Source organism: Macaca thibetana, chromosome 4 (assembly GCF_024542745.1).
Source record: "Macaca thibetana thibetana isolate TM-01 chromosome 4, ASM2454274v1, whole genome shotgun sequence".
In the NCBI taxonomy this organism is placed as follows: domain Eukaryota; kingdom Metazoa; phylum Chordata; class Mammalia; order Primates; family Cercopithecidae; genus Macaca; species Macaca thibetana.
Genome location: NC_065581.1, coordinates 50,296,799 through 50,302,933, shown reverse-complemented (window position 1 = coordinate 50,302,933; position 6,135 = coordinate 50,296,799).

Sequence of the window (6,135 nt, the reverse complement as noted above, 5' to 3'; positions counted from 1 at the left end):
ATAATATAAAGGTATTGACCCCTTAGTTATTTTTTATATATTCTGAAGAAAACGATTTTGCTGCCCTAAACTTACAAGGCTGAAAGGGGGTAATCTCTACAGATGATACGTAAGAACATAAGAGTCATTTAAAGAATTTTAATTACTTCAGCCTATTCTTTTAAATGAAAAGTCATTCAGAGTTTACCCACTTCTTTCAAAAGACTGAAATTTCAACAACCATGTTAGTATTTACTTGGACATCTCAGCACTCAATACCTGAATCTTAAAATAATATGCAACACAAATGTCTCAATGGCATATGCAGAGTGCTTCAGTTTGAATGCGGTCACATGGGAGGATTCTGTTTACCATCTTTATGTCTCATAAAATGGTAAGTTAGGGCATTCTTCACTAGAGGGCACTGAGCTTTGTAATACAATGGGCAGCTAGTAGTTCACAACGAGTGGAGAAATTGTATTAGGTGTCAATTACTGAATGTCAAAATAAGAGCTTTTGATCTGGCTGTATATACTGATAACTTCTTTTTTAAAAGATGTTACTGAGAACAAAGTACACCTACTTTTGGCCCTAAGGAGCCTATATAAATATAGTTTTCTAAATATTAACTGAGTAAAATAGATTTTTTATAAGTTAAGCTAAGGCTTTTATTTACAAAACAGAAACTCCTTTAGATAGTAAGTGCAATATCCTGGGGGAAACTTTAAAAAGTTTGAGGTCTGGTTATTTATAAACTCTGAGACATGTAAAAGTCTCCCCAAATTTAGATTACATCTTGTTTCCAAGTGCATTTAAAACAGAAACTTGAGCTCTTTGTTCTTTATAAAACATCAGAACTAATTGGATCTAACTTTTGCCTGAATAAATAAATGATAAGACAAAACATTACTTTTCCAGGACAGTATGGTTGAAGGTAATTAAATTTGAGATATTTATATATATCAGGCTAAGGCAAACTTTTAATTCTGAGATTAAAGGAAAAGGGAGGAAAAAAGGAGATTCCCACTTTAAGATTAAAGAAATTGTCTTCTGAAGACCCAGGTGAACAAATCCGCAATACATATCATCACTTTACTGAGAAAAATAATCAGATTGTACTTTGCTGTAATAGGGGTTATTCATTAGATTCAGTAGCCCCTTCTACTTGTAGTTTATCAGAAGACTCCTAAGAAGAGGTTCAGTTATTTTTTCACTTCCTTGTTCTATCATTTACTATCTGTGTGATCTTAAGTGATTTAGCCTCCCGGTGCCACAGTTTCTTCACCTGCAGGATGGAGGTAATAATGAATGTTAAGAGGTTTAATTCCCATAGGGTTGTCATTTAGCTTAAACATTGGCATAAATATATGTATATATGTAATGGGATTAGACTAGTACCTGGCATGTAGCAAGCACTCAATAAACGTTAGCCATTTTTCTCATTGTTATTACTGTCTTATATCCCTGTTGTACCATTTGAAAACTTAAAGTAATTTTAAGGACCACTCTAGGAGGTAGAAATGGGTCAAAATTGGCTAAGGCACGTTTATTTCTATTAGTGTAAAAATGAAAAACTTCATTTTTAAAATGTGCTCTATTGTAGTTCTATTGAATTTAGAAAATGTCCCTCTTTTATCTTCTTCTTTGTCCAGTTTTAACAGCTATTATGTCCAATTTTGGATATGGTTGCTAAAGCAACTTCACAGCCCTGAGAAGAACAGAGGCTACTTTAATAAGACAGCAAACCCCTAAGCCAAGAAAAATTGGTTCTATGGTGGCTTAGTTGTGAAGAAACACATTTAGTAACAACTCTAAACCAAAAATGCAAATTAGAAAACAAAAATAGCTCTTTTGACATAATAAAGCCCAACTGAGAAATTAAAATTTCTCTCTGCTTTTACGTTCCTTCTTTCCTTTCTCTCTCTCAAAGCTAAATATTTCTTAACAATGAATGAAACATGAGAGGATTTAGACTTATGTTTAGAAACTAAGCCAATCCGTATACTTCAAATACTAATTTTGACAGGTGCAACTGCATATTTTTGGTAAACACAGAATGCCAAGAAATTCTATCCAACCAAATAAACAAAAGTAAATCCCTTAATTTTTAGGTTCCAGTGCAGGTGGCTCATATTTAAACAAAGCCTGTTTGTTGAACATATGCCAACCGGGAGTTGGGGAAAATCAAAGGGCTCATATAAAGTAAGAATTTTAAGTGGCTGACATTACACTAAGGTTCTGCAACAAATCTGTAAAGTCCGCCTCTCAAAACAGTTCTACCAATTCACCTTCCTTCAGCACAAGTACTCAGTGCCCATTTTTCAGTATGTTCAGCAATTTTCTTTTAGCTTTTTCCAGTCTTCGTCAATTTGATAGGTGAAAACATGTTTTAATTTGCATTTAAATGGTGAAGTTAAGGTTGAACATCTTTCAAATACTTATGGATGTCTTCCTTTGAGAACTGCCCATTTTCCTATTTGTATTTAAGCTATTTGTTAATGATATTTTAGAGCTCTTTATTAATAAAAGTTTTATTTCTTTTATTTATATTGTAGATATTTTCCTGTTTGTGATGTGTTTTTGGCTTGCTTTTGTATTATTTTTATTTTTTATTTTTGAGATAGAGTCTCACTCTGTTGCCCAGGCTGGAGTGCAGTGGCATGATTTCACCTCACTGCAACCTCCGTTTCCCGGGATCAAGTGATTCTCCTGCCCCAGCCTCTTGAGTAGCTGGGATTACAGGCGTCCACCATCACACCCGGCTAATTTTTCTATTTTTAGTAGAGACGGGGTTTCACCTTGTTGGCCAGGCTGGTCTCGAACTCCTGACCTCAGGTGATCCACCTGCCTCAGCCTCCCAAAGTGCTGGGATTACAGGTGTGAACCACCATGCCCAGCCAGTTTCGTATTTTTAAAAATCTTATTTCAAAAAGTTCAAAAGATTATGTAATAATCTTTCATGGTTTTACTTTTGCTTATATGCATAATAGGGCATTTGCTACTGTGACATCCACTGTTCATTTATTTCTTTTTAGCTTCCATTTTTATATTTAACTTTATTTACTGGGAATGTGTTTAGGCATAAAGTAGGAATATTAAACATCCTCTCACCCTCCATCATGTAATTAGCCAGTTTTATGAAGACCATTTATTGAATAATACATATTTTTCTGTATATCATTTGAAATGCTATCTTTATCATGTGCTACATTTTAATACAATATATCCTCTATTCTGAAAGTGTATTTTTTTTAAGTTTCTGGCATTGGCATTTATCAGTCACTAAAGAAGAGATGCATCATAGTTGGCATGGGCTGTGCATGGGAGAAGTTAGATGGCTGACTGAGGAGGACTGTTATTTGAATTATTGGGACCACGTATAGTTAATTTATTTATTTTATTTTTTGAGATGGAATCTCACTCTGTCACCCAGGCTGGAGTGTAGTGGCACTATCTGGGCTCACTGCAATCTCTGCCTTCTGGGTTCAAGCGATCCTCCTGCCTCAACCTCCCGATTACAGGAGCCCACCACTGTGCCTGGCCAATTTTGGTATTTTTAGTAGAGACAGGGTTTCACCATGTTGGCCAGGCTGGTCTCGAACTCCTGACCTCAGATGATCTGCCCGCCTCAGCCCCCCAAAGTGTTGAAATTACAGGCGTCAGCCACTGCGCCCGGTAGTTTAATTTTATTTGGATCTTGTCTTGGGTCTCTTTAGTGTGGCCATAAAGGAATACCTGAGGCTGGGTATTTTATAAAGAAAAGAGATTTATTTGGCTCATGGTTCTGTAGGCTGCACAAAAGCATCGTGCCAGCATCTGCTTCTGGCCAGGGACTCAGGTTGCTTCTACTCATGGTGGAATGTGAAGGGGAGCTGGCATTTGCAGATCATGTGGTGAGAGAGAAAACAAGAAAGAGGTGCTAGGCTTTTTAAGAAGCAGTTCTCATGGGAACCAAGAGAACTTATTTACTCCTGGGAGAATGTCACCAAGCCATTCATGGGGGATCTGTCCCCAGATTTCTCCCATCTGGCCCCACCTCCAATATTGGGCATCAGATTTCAACATAAGATTTGGTGGGATGAAAAACACATCTCATGTCTTTCTCACATTGCAAAATACAATTATTCCATCCCCCAAAGTCTTAACTTGTTCCAGCATCAACTCAAAGTCTAAAGTCTCATTTGAGACTCAAGGCAAATTCCTTACAACTGTGAACCTGTAAAATAAAAAACAAGTTATTTACTTCCAAGATACAATGGTGGTACAGACATTCCCTTTCCAAAAGGGAGGAATAGGCCAAAAGAAAGGGGTAATAGGCCCCATGTGAGTCCCAAAGCTGTCAGGACAGATATTAAATATTAAAGCTCAAAAATAATCTGCTTTGACTCCATGTCCCGCATCCTAAGAACACTGGTTCAAGGGGTGGGTTCCAGAGCCTCAGGCATCTCCATCCCCATGGCTTTGCTGGGTGCAGCCCATGTAGCTGCTCTCACGGGTTGGAATCCAATACCTGCAGGCTGAGATTGTAAGCTGTTGGTGGCTCTACCATTCTGAGATCGGAGAGTGTTAGCCCTGCTCCATCTGCTCCAGTAGGTACTTCTCTAGTAGAGGCTCTCAGCCCCTGTGGCAGGCTTCTGTCTGGGCACCCAGGCTTTCTAATACATCCTCTCAAATGTAAGTGGAAGCTGCCAAGTCTCCACTACTCTTGCATTCTGCATGCTTGCAGACTTAACACCACATGGAAGTCCCCAAGGCTTACTGGGTACACCTTCCAGAGCAGCAGCCTGAGGCCTTTTGAGCTGGTGCCATTGGGGTACAGGGAGCAGTATCACCTGCCCCGTCAAAAAGCCATTCTTTCATTCTAAACTTCTTAATCTGTGATGGGAGGGGTGGCATCAAAGATTTCTGAAATAGCTTTGAGACTTTTTTTCTCCATAGTCTTATTAGCACCTGGGCCCTTTTAGTCATGCTCATCTCTTTAGCAAACTATTGCTCCTGCTTGGCCATACTCTCAGACTCCTCTCCTAAACACACTCTTCTTTCCTTCTCTAACACAAGGCAAGGCTGCACATTTTCCAATTTTCCTCTGGTTTCTACTGTAAGCAGTTAGAAGTAAACATGCAGCAGTCTGAGTACTTTGCTGGTTAGAAATTTCTTTTCCCAGATACCCTAGGCCGTCTCTTAAATTAAGCCTTCCATAAAGCCCTAGAGCATGGACACAATGCGGACAAGTTCTTTGCTACGGCGTAACAAGTGTGACTTTTGCTTCAGTTACGTATAAGTTCATCATTTCCATCTAAGGCTTCCTCAATATGACCCTTGCTGTCTCTTTTTCTATAAGCATTTTGGTCCACAACTACTTAACCAGTCTCTAAGAAGTTCCAAACTTTCCCTTGTCTTCCTGTCTTCTCCTGAGCCCTCCAAGCTCTTCCAACCTCTGCCTGTTACCCAGTTCAGAAGCTACTCCCACATTTTCAGGATTCTTTAGAGCAATGCCTCACTCCCGAATACCAATTTTCTTAGTATGTTTAGTGTTGCTATAAAGGAATATCGGAGGCTGGGTAATTTATTAATGAAAAGAGATTTGGCTCATGTTTCTGCAGGCTGTACAAGAAGCATGGCACCAGCGTCTATGGCACCACGCCATTCATGAGGGATCCACGCCATGATCTAAACAACTCCCACCAGGCCCCACCTCCAACATTGGGGATCAAAAAATTTCAACATGAAGTTGGTGGAGCCAAACAAACCATAAGCAAATCATAACGGATCTGTAATTAATTCTTAAATTCTTTCCAAAGAGTATACCAAGATGCAGTCTTATTTAAAGAAAATATTGTGTATGTTTTGGATTGGATGCTACCTATCAGATGACACTGTAGATCTCTTAAAGTTAGATTAGAAACCCTTCAAAGCAACAAGAGTAGTATGGCCAGTTCACACAGGGTGAAGAACTATATCACTCAGCAACAATGGTAAGTTAAAATTCCAGTTAGCTATCAGTTATCTGTTAAACAGATGCCTTGAGAGAAACAGCATACGTAATTCCTCCCTCCCCACCAAAAGCTACTATAACATTAGTGTTAAAAATCACTGAGTTAGGGCTCTCCTACTCATTCTAAAAACATGAAGCTTTAAGTTTCCACGTGAAGGGTT